Source organism: Bison bison, unplaced genomic scaffold (assembly GCF_000754665.1).
Source record: "Bison bison bison isolate TAMUID 2011002044 unplaced genomic scaffold, Bison_UMD1.0 scf7180017864379, whole genome shotgun sequence".
Lineage (NCBI taxonomy): Eukaryota > Metazoa > Chordata > Mammalia > Artiodactyla > Bovidae > Bison > Bison bison.
The window spans coordinates 5560197-5572915 of NW_011494951.1; positions in this window are offsets into that span (position 1 = coordinate 5560197).

Below are 12719 nucleotides of genomic sequence, written 5' to 3' on the forward strand. Positions count from 1 at the left end.
CCCATCAGGCACTTAGAGGGCTTCCTTTCCTGGGGTCCTTCTCTGTTGTTTGGTGCATCAGGCACTTAGAGGGCTCCCCCTGATTTGGGTCCTACTCTGCAGATCAGCACATCAGGCACTTTTAAGAGGCACCCTGGGTGGGGTCCTACTCTGTAGTTCAGTGCATCAGGTGTTTGATGGGCCGGCCTCTCTGTTGTTCAGCTACCTATGCTGGCATGTGGCAGGGAGAGAGGCTATGGTGGTGGCTCTACCTGCTAGGCGTGACTTAACAGTATCGCCTTGCTTCCATGGCTGCCTGGCTTTCCCCCACAGTCATTTCCCACCACAGTCTCCTCCCTCACATCCCCTCAATCTCTCTCAACACAGTCAACGGCAGCTTTCTCCCTGGGATTGCTGCACAATCCCTAAACTCCAGCTCCCAGCCGCCGTGCCATCTGGGGTACGTATGGCTGCGGCAAGGACTGTCTGATTCTCATTCCATTTAGGCTTCCACAAATAGGCTGTTTCACTCTCAGCTTTGAATGTTTCTCCTCTGACTCAGACAATTGCCCTAATCTGGGGATCGATCAGACCCCTGCTTCAGTTCCCCCACCCACCAAGGACAGGCCCCATCCTAATAACACTCCTGTTTGTCCCCCTAGTTCCTTCATCCTACCAAGTTTTGCGTGATTCTATATATTCTTTTCCACTAGTCAGGTACTCCTGTCTGCTCTCAGCTGGTATTCTGCGTGCACTTCTGTGTCTGAAGGTGTATTCCTGATGTATCCATGGAGAGAGATGTACTCCACATCCACTTACTCCTCCACCATCTTGTTCTCCTATCTGTTGTTTGTCTTCACGTGTCTCTTTCATATATGTCATTCCTGATACGCTGGAATGTGTGACTATTACTGACACCAAAGCCACTCTCCACATAGCTGTCACTACCAAAAAAAGCTTCACTTTCTGACTTTGGTTCCACTTTGAAAATCCCAGAGAGATCTGTTGGGTCAGAAAATCAGATGTCTATCCCTCTGCCAACAATCATATAAAAAGACATGGCTGTCGGGGGTTCTAAACTATGAATTTAAAATAAAGCTGGCGCATAGCATACACTTAGTATAGAAAAGAATTATCACACTGATACTATCTGGAGCTTAAACAATGAAAAAAGTGTTCCCATTTGAGACCCATTGAATAGTTCCCAGTTGGTGCAAACATTGGCTCGTCTCTCCTTCAGAGGATCCTTAACAGCAATCAACTTTTCCAGACTTCAGCTCCTTGAACTTTTCATCTTTATAAAGAAGGTATTTGTCTTTGTGGGCTAAAGGTCCACTCTCTGATTAATAGCCAAAAGCTTTCTGCTGGGTTAATACTACAACTATTTAACTTTTTTTTTTTTCCTGATATTTTTCTCCATAGCCAAAAAAGAGCTTAAGGAATTAAAGGCCAACTTGGATATATAGCTACAGGGCAAAAGTCTAATTCTTGTCATAATATTCATGAGTGGTTATTAAGAACTTGAAATGTTTTGGTCTATATCATCATGGCTATGAAATTAAAATTTACATATTACTTTCCATTATTATTAAAACACTGTGAATAAAAGACAAAGTTTGGAATAATAACAGGTTTCACCTTTTTTGCCTTGCACTCAACTTGTTATGTTTTCTTTTTCTTATTGTTGAATTTCTGTGCTTTCTGTACTTTCCCTACATAAGTCAAAGAAATAATAGTAAAGCAACACATATTTTCTCCTGTTTTAATGTGTCTATAAACATAATGCCAAGTCTTTTGTGTTAAAAGATATTTTTCCCCACCCTTAAGCAACAGTGGTACCAAATCTTCTTTATGGGATCTAAGAGGAGGCATGTGGTGAGACCAAGATTTGGGGAATTTGTCTAGACACTCTATACATCAAGCATATTGTTGTACTTTAGAGTATGTGTCTTGAGAGTCCCTTGGATTGCAAAGAGATCAAACCAGTCCATCCTAAAGGAAATCAGTCATTAATATTCACTGGAAGGACTGATGCTGAAGCTGAAGCTCTGATACTTTGGCTACCTGATACAAAGAACTGACTCATTAGAAAAGACCCTGATTTTGGGAAAGACTGAAGGTGGAAGGAAAAGGGTACGACAGAGAATGAGATAATTGGATGGAATCACCGAAGAGATGGACATGAGTTTGAGCAAGCTTCGGGAGTTGAAGGACAGGGAAGCCTGGAGAGCTACTGTCCATGGGGTCAAAAGGATTTGGACACAATTGAGCAACTGACCTGATCTAACTTAAGAGTAGTCACTCAGTCATACCTCACTCTTTGTGATCCCATGGACTGTAGCCTGCCAGGCTCCTCTGTCCATTGGATTCTCCAGGCAAGAATACTGGAGTGGGTTGCCATTTCCTACTCCAGGGGATCTTCCTCACCCAGGAGTCAAACCTGGGTCTCCTGCGTTGCAGGAAGTTTCTTTATTATCTGAGTCACCAGGGAAGCCTATTTATATATCAAGCATATTGTTCTGCCTTAGACTGTGAGTTGCTATCCTGTGCTTAGTTGCTCAGTAATGTCCTACTTTTTATGACCCCATGAACGGTAGCCCACCAGGCTCCTTTGTCCAGGGGGATTCTCCAGGCAAGAATACTGGAGTGGGTTGTCATGCCTTCCTCCAGGGGATCTTCCCAACCCAGGGATTGAATCTAGGTCTCCCACATTGCAGGCAGATTCTTTACATCTGAGCCACTAGGGTATCCCAAGAATACTGGAGTTGGTAGGCTATTCCTTTTCCAAGGCATCTTCTGAACCCAGGGATGGAACTGGGGTCTCCTGCACTGCAGGTGGATTCTTCACCAGCTTAACTACCAGGGAAGCCCTTAGAGCATGAGTTACAGATTAAAATAACAACAACAACAACAAAAATCAAAGTATTCAAATTATTTCTCTGTGAACTCTACTCATAAATAATAAAATTATAGTTCTCCTTTTCAGACTATAAATATACCAAAGGACTTTCTGGATGGGCTAAAGGATATTTGAGGGTCATGGTTAAAGCTCCAGAACCTTCCTCAGAACTGCCATGGTCTTCATATACCCCTGAAGCTACTGTTTCATATTTCTGGACTCCATCCCAACGAAACTTCTAAAAAGTGTTGCTCTATCTCCAATCCTTATTTCTCTCCCATTTTGTAACAATGGTGTCTTTTCCAGTTAAAGCATCATGTTATCTTATCAGTTTCATTAAACAGTTGAACTTTGAAATAGACCTTGAAGCAGAGGTAAAATTTATTTTGGAAAAGAAGTGAGAGAAGACTACCAGAGAGTGCTTTTCATGAATTCCTAGACATGGAATCTGGATGCTTCTGAGAAGGATCAAGAACAAGGTAGATTTTGGTGTGATATGAATTAGTTCATTAACTCAATATATATTAACATGTGTATGCATATCATGATTAGATACTGGAAATAAAGCAGCAGATTAGATATTTCACTGCTGTCACAAAGTTCAGAGATGGAGATGGCCCCTGGAGTGTGGATGCAGTAGACATAAAAAAACAGGTTAATTCATTGTTGTCATTGAAGAGTTTTCAAAGACATACAAAGGAGTTTTAAGTTTTATCTTATCTCTCCTAACAACTTTTTGACACTAATCATGTTTCAGGCACTATTCTGACAACTTTACATTTATTCACTGTTTAATAATTTTTGGAACAGCCTTACCATATAGAGAGACTTTAGTTATCTCCATTTTACTTATGGAGAGGCATGTGGTATTTATTTCACTTTGCTAAGGATTCAAAGCTAGTAAGAGGCAGAGTCAGGATTTGAGCCCAGATTGTCTGACTTCAGAGTCTGAAGTCATACTATTTACTATTACAAATACGTGACTAAAGTAAGGCTTTTTATATATGAAAAGTAAAACAAGGTTTAAAGATGCTAGGAAACTCACTGGAAAATGAGATTATGTATGAGATTATGTATGAGAGCCTAGGAAACTTACTGGAAGATACAGTATTATGTATGAGAGCCTGAGCTAGACTCCACAAAACCGCAGACTCATCGTTCCTCCTGTTCTGTGCAGAGGATGAATCACATGGTAACATACAAGAAGGTTTGGGGGATACTTGGGAATACTTGGCTGAATTAAGAGAAGCATGTTTACATTATAAGAGGTGATAATGCTGTTTCCTTTTGTACTGGTCAGGCCTGGAGAGAGAAGTGAGAGGGTTAACTTTTGTTTGTCTCTCTCTTCAAATGTCATCCTGGGCCTGCAGGTCATGTATTCAAAGGTAAAAGTTGTTTGTTGTTGCTCCAAGTGAGTTCAAATTTGGGCAAAAAGACATTGATGAATGAGGATAGTTCAGCTGTCTTTATGTTCTTTGACTAAGCATAGTGTATGCGGTTATACAGTCACAGAATATCTTACCATGGTCTGCCTTAGGGAGACTGGCTCTACCTCCCCCAGGACTTGATCTATCATGAAAAGCATTCATGGCTAGGGGATATCAGTAAAACAGACTCAAAATTGATTTCTCACTAGATGGCAGCTTAAGGTGAGGTCACACATAGAAATTAGACCAATTCTGTTCCATTCTCAGCAGAGTTTCCCTTGAGCTTGATACAGAGACAACTGACGCTGTCTCAGAACTATTACTGGATGGAAAGAGTTGTCTACATGATCACACCCTACACAATCCTGGCCTAAACCCACCCTAGTCTCTCTCCTCACCATCCCGTCTATATGGTACACCCATTCCAGATAAAAGACTGTACTCATTTGGGGCTCTTTTCCTTCCCAGCAAAACCCTGAAATACTATCACCTCTTCAGGTTGGCCCAGAAGAAACAATTTTCGAGAATAAACTAGTTAATCATTGGATGAAATCAAAGTATCATCTTTTTATTGACACATCACAGTTTGGAGGATGCAGTTCCTGGTGGGTACACTCCATGGTATTGACCTTTTCCCCAAATTGGAATACTGTTCATGGGGTTCTCAAGGCAAGAATACTGGAGTGGTTTGCCCTTCTCTCCTTTGATGGACCTTCTTTTGTCAGAACTCTCCACTATGACCCGTCCATCTTGGGTGGCCCCACATGGCACGGCTCATAGCTTCATTGAATTATGCAAGCCCTTTTGACATGACAATGTAGCTGTGATGCTGGGAAAGATGGAGGCCAGGAAGAGAAGGGGGTGACAGAGGATAAGATGGTTGTATAGCATCACTGACTCAATGGACCTGAGTTTGTGCAGACTCCGGGAGATGGTGAAAGTCAGGGAAGCCTGGAGCGCTACAGTCCATGGAGTCGCAAAGAGTTGGACGTGACTTAGTGACTGGATGACAACCAAATTAAAACGATTCAGTCTTCCATGGACAGGTATCACTAGACTCCTACAAACTCCTGGGGAGAAAAAAACAAAACAAAAACTGCAACCTATGACAAAAAGGATCAGAAGAGAACTTATACACTTCCAAAAGGAAAAGGAGGAGTTGTGTCAAGTAGGTACAGTTTTTTTATTTCCCAAATTACTTCAAGATTAGTCATTAATTTCTCCACAATGTAGTGAGTAATGGAACAGAGAAAAACTAGGAGTGTTTGACTAACTAATCTTGCTCCACAAGGAAGGAACCATGAGAAACAGGGGGAAAGAATTTCCCTTCTGCCTTCCCCTTCATTTTGCTCTCTTAGTGCTGTTTTCCCTGCCCAGGAAGAAGAGTAAACGTGTAACAAGCCAGTTCTTCCCTGACCTGTCTGGGGCCCTCCTCCAATGTCAACACTTCCTTTTGGAGTAACCTTCAGGAGTACTGTGATCAAGGCTGACTTCCCTGCAATCTGCTGCCCAAAGGCTCTAAAATGGGTCAGAAGAGCTCATTACTTAGAACAACAACAAGGTTGAAAATTTAATCTCTAGTTGATTTTCCAGTCTATATTTTCCCCAAAATACATTGCTCAGCATAGTCTGCTATGAGATCTGTGTTGAACATGATTGATGACATAAGTATACTCCAATAACAAATGTCAAAAAAAAGGTGGCACACATTTGAATATAAATACTGTTACTATTACTTGGGAAATATTAAAATAGGGATATTAAATTCTTTGCAAGTTAAAGTCCAAATATATTAAAGTTTCATAGAATTAAGGTTCCAAGTCAATTTTTCTTATGATCATGATTTAAAATTTCAAAGAATATAAAGTACTTCTCAGTTTTTAGTCCATTCAGCCTCAGCTGAAAGAGTTCTTGGCATATTGGTAGGGGCAGTGTTCTTTTAACTTAAAGATTAGTTTCTTTCTCACTAGAAGGAAAATATTTCCTCTATGGCCTCAGACTTGTATTTGTTCAACATTGAGTCACTGATATTCCTCATTATCTTAAAGATTCCCAGGAGTTATGAAAAACAAAATTATCACAGCACTGGCATCATATCTCAGAACTGGAAAAAGCAAAGCAATCCTTGCTCCTAAAAGAGTTTTCTCAGAAAAAGAAAATTACTTTCAAGGCAATTTTTGGATGTGTTGCCAAAGACCACAGCAGAGCCATTATCCTGAAAGAATATGGTGGTCTCAGTTGGGTCTTACTGGGATACCAGGTGGTTTATATCAATTTTCTGATATCTAAGACTTGGAGTTAAAACTCAGTTGGGAAAGTCTCTCAGCAAGAGGTTAATTTTGGCACTATTTACCACAGCAATGGGGTTTCTCTGGTGGCTCAGACAGTAAAGAATCTGCCTCCAATGCAGGAGATGTGGGTTCGATCCCTGGGGATGGGATCTCCTGAATGAGGAAATGGCTGCCCACTCCAGTATTCTAGCCTGGGAAATCCCATGGAGAGAGGAGCCTGGCAGGCTCCAGTCCATAGAGTTGCAAAGAGTTGAACAGGACTCAGTGACTAGATAACAACAGCAATGCAGTCTCCTTCCTAGAGCTGATGTTAACAATTCACCACCAGCCAGAAGGTCCTTTGTGCTCTGTAACACTCACAATTAACCCCATTTCAGACCAAATACATGACATATTCTTTAAGTACTGATGTCAGAAAGTTCTGTAATGACAATCTGCTTCGCCTTCATAACAAAGCTTCTGAGGACAGCACTTAAAAGCCATGGTCTCTGCTCTGCACACTTATAAACCAATCATAGGACACGACTGAGATGCACTAAGCTGCCTGCTGAAGCAGTCCACACATTTATTGAGGTTTGGGAAGACTCTCGCACATGGGCCATTCTAGCCACTACCCTGTGACTGTGGCAGCAACCTGCTAAAATCAAAATACGGCAAAGGTTCAGCATCATATACCCAAGCCACACATTCATGAAGCTAATTCTGCAACTGAAAAATCAGCTGTTGTGCAATACAGGTTGCAAATCACTAGGATTTAAAAGAAAAGTCAACACGGTCTTGCTTAGGAAATTACTAACAAAGCTTACAGCCATCTGTTCAAACCATACCCAAAGCCCAAATCATTTTATGTGTAATTTGTTCTACAACATTTTACGCCTTGCTCATTTCTCAAGGCCCATAGCTCCCACATTAGATTTACTTGGAAGGAACTAAATAAACAGTACTATTCTTTGCTATGACCTGGGTCACAAACTGAGAAATACACAGCAAAAGGAGGCAAAATATTCCCTTCAATAATAGTAAAGGGTTGGTAGGAGGACAAGGTTTATGATACGAGCAACTGGGCTTCCTAACACTGAACATCAGAATTAGCCATACTTATGGTTGCCCAGGTGGCACAGTGGTAAAACACCCACCTGCCAATGTAGGAGAAGCAAGAGGTAAGGGTTCAATCCCTGGGTCAGGAAGATTCCCTGGACTAGAAAATGGCAACCCACTCCAGGATTCCTGCCTGGAAAATTTCATGGACAAAGGAGTCTGGAGGGCTACAATACAGAGTCACAAAGAGTTGGACATGACTGAGCAACTGAGCTTGGCATGCACTGGTCACCCTACAAGGAAGCAGACTCTGTACAGGTTACAGCATGGAGGAACAAGCAAACAGGAGAATGTGTGTTCGAGGAACAGCTCCTCCTCAAGATGATAAGGAGAGAAACTAAGCCTACCAGGCCAAGTTGCAGAGAGAAAAGTTATTTCCCCAGCCCAAGGATAAGGAGAGATGAAGACATACATCTGAGAACATTTGCACAGGCTGTGTGTGCTAAATTATGCCACTGGGCCTGTTGAAAGAGAATACAGTGTGAATAGTGTCCCTAGATTTGTTCAGTGCACAAGATGGACAATTATGTTCATCACACTGGTAAAGAGGCAGAAAGAAGCCAGGGCATTATGTTACTTTAGAGTTTTCTTCTAAAGGAAGAAAATATCAAGAATAGGAAAGAAAAGTTTTTGTCAGAATGAAGTGCCTAAGAAGTCACTGAATACAAAATTCTCATTCTTGGTTCATTACTCAAACCCTTTCTTTATTTCTTCTTATATGACTACTTAAGACAAAAGTATATTGATTCACTTCTACTTTGTTTCCTAGTTAACTTGTGATTTTTCTTATTGTGTTCTCATTATCATGAGGATGTTGAATTTTAGCCAAAACAACTCAGCTTGACTATTTGGTTGAACTTCAACTATGTTATCACCTTATTCTTATCATAAATGGAATGCAATATTAAGCTATCCCTGCCCATTATTTTTATTTTCCTTATGAATGTTCATTAATCTATGTTCTCCTAAGTTGCCAACTTAACTGATTCTCTAAAAAATATTATCAGGACATTTTCAATCCCCAGTAATTTTTCTTCTGATCTCCTCTCTGTATTTATTTTACTCTTTATCTCTTGATAATAGATAAATACATAGAGATACCGTATATCACAATAGTATGTCAATAGTAATCAATAATTAGTAGTAGTTATATCATCCACTTATTTAGTGATTTTAAATCCTGCATATTAATGTGTAATATTATAATTTTAAATTTTTAACAAAGCCTTATAAATTGGGATTATAAACTCTCTTTAAAGATGGAGAAAAACTTCCTCAGAGAAAATAAGTAGTAAAATAAGTACCTAGAGTCCATGAAGCGTAACAAGCACTGTAGGTCTCAAGCACAAATTCCTTCTACTTCATAGTGCTGAATGTTATAAAGGAAATCCAGGGTATTATTTATGCCGATTGTAGCAATTTATACAAGGAAGTTGAAGCCAATTACATGAAGATCAAGGTTTTTTTAAACTCCAGGAGTTGGTGATGGACAAGGAGGCCTGGCGTGCTGCAGTACATGGGGTCACAAAGAGTCAGACACGACTGAGCAACTGAACTGAACTGAACAAGGTTTTTTTTAAGAGGTGTTAGTCACTCAATTGTGTCCTACTCTTTGCAACCCCATGAACTGTAGCCCACCAGGCTCCTCTGTCCATGGAATTCTCCAGGCAAGAATATTGGAGTGGGATGTCATTCCCTTTTCCAGCGGATTTTCCAAACCCAGGGATCGAACCCGAGTCTCCTGCATTGCAGGCCACTTCTTTACCATCTAAGCTACCAGGGAAGCCCCATATAAAGATCAAATATGTGCTTAATATGTAATATGTGTTCACTGGCAAACTAGATAGTGTAGAAACTAATTGCTGAAAATATAGAGAGAAAGCCCTCTATTTGTGATCTCTGGTAGCAATTACACGAATTTGGTAGAGAGTGACTTTAAAAAAATGTTCTGATGGACTGCTATCATTAAAGTTCTCTTGTGTCCATTCATCCATTCAAAGTTTAGACTCCTAGTAAGTATCAGGAATCTTTCCTAGGCCCTGAGGATACACCAGTGATGTAATAAAGAGCTCAGAATCTAGGTGAAACCTAGAATGATACAGTTATCACTGTAAATGTGTAATTGGGCTTCCCCGGTGGCTCAGTGGTAAAGAATCTGCTTCCCAATACAGGAGACAAGAGTTCAGTCTCTGTGTGGTGAAGATCCCCTGGAGAAAGAAATAACACTCCACTCCAGCATTCCTGCCTGGGAAATCCCATGGACAGAGGAACCCTTACAGTTCATGAGTCACAAAGAATAGGACATGACTTAAGAACTTAACAACATAAATCCATACATTTATCAGAAGAAGCAAGCTATTGGATGCGCTTTCAAGGCCCATGAGTTGCATAAAAAGTAATATTTGTTCCGCTTCAGCTGTTGGACTGTGAATCTGGAAACTCAGGCTGGAAGAGAGATATTTATTTGAGTTGGATTCATAAGGTTTAGTAGAATCTTTCCAGGTGGGGAAATGAATGGATGGGGAGTCCAGGTTTAAGAAACAGTTATGTAAATGTAAAGACATGGTATTTTTTGAGGAAGAATATAATTTACCATTACTGAAATATAAAGTATGGTGGAGTGGATGGCTATGGGGTAAAAGCGATAAGGGGATATCAACTTGGCAAACCCATTTAGGAGGTAATTAACACCTTGATTTCAAGCAGGAAAAATTTATGAGCATCTAAGTCTTGCCATTTGTTGCTTATGTATCTATAATTTCTGACAATGTAGCTTACATTACTTTAAGCAAAATTAAAATATTATTATCTTAAAATAGCACTTTTAATAGAAAATAGACTGAGCGACTCCACTTTCACTTTTTACTTTCATGCATTTGAGAAGGAAATGGCAACCCACTCCAGTGTTCTTGCCTGGAGAATCCCAGGGACAGGGGAGCCTGGTGGGCTGCCGTCTATGTGGTCGCACAGAGTTGGATACGACTGAAGCGACTTAGCAGCAGCAGCACTTTACTGAGTATGTACTAAATACTGTGATCTATACCCAGGACTTTTCACATGCTGCTGCTTTTAATCTTCAAGGCAACTCTGAGAGAGAGGAGCTGGTGTTACCTACATGATTACCTAAATCTAGAGATGGCAAGAACTTCAAGGTCACATACATAATAAATGATCGAGTTAACTTCAAATTGAAGGCTTCTCTCTCCAAAGTCCAGGCTCTCACACACTATATTCCACCTACTTTTATAAATTCTGGATTCCCTTATCATGTCTGAAAGCGTGAAGTTTCACATTAAGGGAGGAGGGGGAACAAAGCCATTTGTAGTTGGAAGAGTCATTTGGTGCCAGTGGTCAAGAAGCAGGTCCAGAGTTGAGGGTGAAATTGATCCCATGAGAAGGAGCTTTAAGGGAAGAGAATGATCAATTTGAAGATATCCTGAAACTAAGACCAAAGATCTGATCAAGGAAACACTGCCCAGGCATCAAAATCTGGATTCAAGAGGGAATCTGGCTGGAAGCAGTTCTGGAAAGGAACTGAGCCACTATAGGAAGAAGGTGCCAGCCAGAGTCCCTGATAGGAAGAAAGGAACTGAGGTCTGGTTCAAGATACAGACTGCTTAAGGCTCAGGATAAGGTGAGATCAGATATGTGCAAAAATACCTAGGTATTCAGTAAGTTAATTGAGCAGAGAGTGTGTGCCTATAGTAGGAATTTTTATAATAATAATACTAATAAACTTATGGAACCAGTAGATTATAATGAAAGTAGGGACACTGGAGAGAGATTGGGTTCACATCTCAGCTTTGTCACTACCAGAGATGGGACTTTGGAGTGATTAATTAACCACTCTCTGTCTCAGTGTCCTAATGAATAAAATGAGGTTAATGAGAATGCTTGTATTTATAAGTTGTTCTGATGATTGTTCAAGAATGCCCAAGAATTAATGCTTTTGAACTGTGGTGTTGGAGAAGACTCTTGAGAGTCCTTTGGACAGCAAGGAGTTCAAACCAGTCCATCCTAAAGGAAATCAGTCCTGAATATTAATTGGAAGGGCTGAGCTGAAGCTGAAACTCCAATACTTTGGCCACCTGATGCAAAGAACTGACTCATTAGAAAAGACCCTGATGTTGGGACCAACTCAATGGACATGAGTTTGAGTAAGCTCTGAGAGTTGGTGATGGACAAGGAAGCCTGTCATGCTGTAGTCCATGGGGTCACAAAGAGTCAGACACAACTGAGTGACTGAACTGCACTGAAGATTAAGCAAAATAATACTTGTATACAAAACATTCATTACAGTGGCTGGCACATTCCATGATGCTATTATCATCATTCTTAAAATGACTTTATTATTCATTTATTTTTTACTTTACAATATTGTATTGGTTTTGCCATACATCAACATGCATCCACCACAGGTGTACACGTGTTCCCTATCCTGAACCCCCCTCCCACCTCCCTCCCCATACCATCCCTCTGGGTCATCCCAGTTCACCAGCCCCAAGCTTCCTGTATCCTGCATCGAGCCTGCACAGGCGATTCGTTTCTTATATGATATTATATATGTTTTAATGTCATTCTCCCAAATCATCCCCCCCCCCAACAGAGTCCAAAAGACTGTTCTATACTTCTGTGTCTCTTTCGCTATCTTGCATACAGGGTTGTATTACCATCTTTCTAAATTCCATATATATGCGTTAGTATATTGTATTGGTGTTTTTCTTTCTGGCTTACTTCACTCTGTATAATAGGCTCCAGTTTCATCCACCTCATTAGAACTGATTCAAATGTATTTTTTTAATGGCTGAGTAATACTCCTTTGTGTATATATACCACAGCTTTCTTATCCATTCATCTTCTGATGGACATCCAGGTTGCTTCTATGTCCTGGCTATTATAAACAGTGCTGCGATGAACATTGGGGTACACGTGTCTCTTTCAATTCTGGTTTCCTCGGTGTGTATGCCCAGCAGTGGGATTGCTGGGTCGTATGGAAGTTCTATTTCCAGTTTTTTAAGGAATCTC